Here is a 3,210-nt window from a genome sequence, read left to right on the forward strand (position 1 = left end):
TCTTATTCAGAAACTGACCGTAACCGTGAATACTTCTCTTTCATACTTGCATTTTCCAACTCCATCTCTGTAAACTATCTATCAGAACATGACATTTCGACAGCACTGAAAAACTTAGACGCCTCAAAAGGGCCTGGACCAGACAGTATACCACCAATATTTTTAAAAAATCTTGCTGAAGAACTTACAATACCACTACAACTACTTTTAACCTATCACTTAATAAATGTACTTTTCCAAAAGCATGGAAATCTTCTTTTCTTGTACCAATATTCAAATCTGGTGCAAAATCTAACATTCGGAACTACCGTGGAATAGCCATTATCTCATGCTTTCCAAAATTATTTGAAAAAATTGTAAACGAAAAACTTTTTCATTAACTTAAAAATGTAATAAAAAACAAACAACATGGCTTTTTTAAAGGCCGCTCATCTACAACAAATCTCTTAGAATTTATAACATTCTTTCTGAATGCAATGGACGCCGGCAACTACGTAGAAACTCTTCACACTGATTTTAGCAAAGCCTTCGACCGTATTGACATACCTTTACTTCTACACAAACTACAAAAATATGGCATAAAATATACTCTTCTTGAATGGCTCAAATCATACTTAACGAATCGTGTATAGGTAGTCCGCTTCCAAAAGATTCTGTCTGAACCAATTAATGTAACTTCTAGCGTACCTCAGGGTTCTCACTTAGGGCCTCTCCTTTTCATTTTACATATAAACGGCATTTCCTTCATACTCAAAAATCTGGAAGTGCTTATATATGCAGACGACATGAAACTCTTCATGGAAATTAAAAATATCAACGACCCTGTAATATCCCAGAACGAAATCAATCTATTCCACATTTGGTGCTGCAAAAGTCTACTCCAACTCAATGTAACTCAATAACTTTCAGTAGGAAAAATGAAACTATATCTACAAACATACATCTAGGAAATCAACTTGTAGAAAAATGTAAAATTGTAAGAGATTAAGGCGTAATCTTAGACTCCAAGCTCACATTTGTGGAACACTAAAATACCATAATCATGTTCTTCCAGAAACAACTGAAACAACTGATGTGGTTGGGATGCGACTCGTTTATTTCCCGCGTTAAACTACGTTTTATCGGTGTTCTATGTCAAGTTGAATGAAGATTTGTATGTCTTTTTGAAGATCACAGTGCAGCGGTTCTTGTGATATATTTTGTGCATTGATATTCATATGCGTAATTGACGCAGTCTTCTTCAAAAGTTGTCGATAAACAGACTCATCTGAAGTGTTTCTATTGTTCCGTTTGGTGGACGACCTACGGGTCGGATGTCACGGGTGAGATTACGACCACATTACAATGCGGCGCCTGTGCGAAAGCAATAAAAGAAGATAGCGAGAAGTGTTCTGCTACGGCCCGTGTGGTTTGATACTGCACCTAAAATGTACTGATGATATTGATAAGCATGGGTTGAAGGCAATGGAAACAAATCGTGGTTTGAAATATCTGTGCCATGGTTGTCGGAAGCACCAATCAGGTCACAACGAAATTTTGGCAAAATGTAACGACATTTTTGCAAAAATGAATGAGAATTTTGAGTTGTGGAAAAATGTTTTTAATGAGAAGATTAAACTACTGGAGCACGATATTGGCATACATGTAGAGAAATCAGTAGAAAGTTTAAAACATGAACTGTCCCGAAAATCATCTGGTAATACAAATAAAAAATCGTTTGCTGATGTACTAAAAATGATAACGGAAAAAATATTACCCCGAGCGGTCCTAGCCGAAATCTTAGATCTAGAAAGCGACCTAGAATTGACGATAATGATACGTTATCCCCGACTAACAATACTAGTGACAACCCGCAATCATCGGTTAGTGATCAACAGTCTCACAAAAATGATTGCGTCATCGTTGTTCGCCCAAAAGAAACAAAGCAAAGTGCCAATAAAACTAAGTGTGACCTAAGCAATCATATTGATCGTGTTTTGCATAAGATTCAAACAGTTCGTGAAGGGAACAGTGGATCAATTATTCTTGGCATCAAATATGCTGATGCTGTAGAACTTAGTCACTTGCTTCAAATCAGTGCGCAACGACATATGGTATACAATTATATAGTCGAAGTGAATAATGATGCGAACAAAGCTATGTTAAAGTTGGGTCGTGTGAACATTGGCTGGGATATATGTAGAGTGTTTGAATGCTTTGGGATCGTGCGCTGCTTCAAATGCTGTGCTTATGGACATGAGAGCAATGAGTGCAACCATTCTCAAGTATGCTCAAAATGTGCTGATGACCATTCCACGGCTGTTTGTGTCTCAGAAATACTGTGTTGTGCTAACTGTGCTCAGATGAACAGAAACCGAAAATTGAATCTTGACACAAAACACGAAGCGTACAGTTTGGAATGCCCTGTGTATAAAAAGCTCGTTGAGAAGAAACGTCAACCTATTCTTCGTGCTGGATAGCAATTACTTGGATTTAAATCAACTGACGGACTACTGTCGTCTGCCATCGCAGATACTGACGCTGCCAAGCATATTTCTCCAGATCCTGATGTCGCCATGATTTTTTCTCCAGGTAAAGCTTGGAAGGGTATATGTCCTCTCGAAGCTACATTCGATACTGCACCTCCTCAAACGAATTTTTGTTTGCAGCCAATGATTGTGAATGACGTCTGCAATCCCGATTCCGTCACTCGCCTGCCGACTACCATCGCAGATCCAGATCTTGATGCTGCCATGAATTTATCCCCAGATCCTGATGCCGCCTTAATTTTTTCTCCAGGTAAAGCTTGGGAGGGTTATGTCCTCTCGAAGCTACACTCGATACTGCACCTCCTCAAAAAAACTCTTGTTTGCAGCCAATGATTGTGAATGACGTCTGCAATCCCGATTCCGTCACTCGCCTGCCGACTACCATCGCAGATCCAGATCTTGATGCTGCCATGAATTTATCTCCAGATCCTGATGCCGCCATAATTTTTTCTCCAGGTAAAGCTTGGGAGGGTATATGTCCTCTCGAAGCTACACTCGATACTGCACCTCCTCAAAAGAACTCTTGTTTGCAGCCAATGATTGTGAATGACGTCTGCAATCCCGATTCCGTCACTCGCCTGCCGACTACCATCGCAGATCCAGATCTTGATGCTGCCATGAATTTATCCCCAGATCCTGATGCCGCCATAATTTTTTCTCCAGGTAAAGCTTGGGAGGGTAT

Source organism: Malaya genurostris, chromosome 2, assembly GCF_030247185.1.
Source record: "Malaya genurostris strain Urasoe2022 chromosome 2, Malgen_1.1, whole genome shotgun sequence".
NCBI classification, from domain to species: Eukaryota; Metazoa; Arthropoda; class Insecta; order Diptera; family Culicidae; genus Malaya; species Malaya genurostris.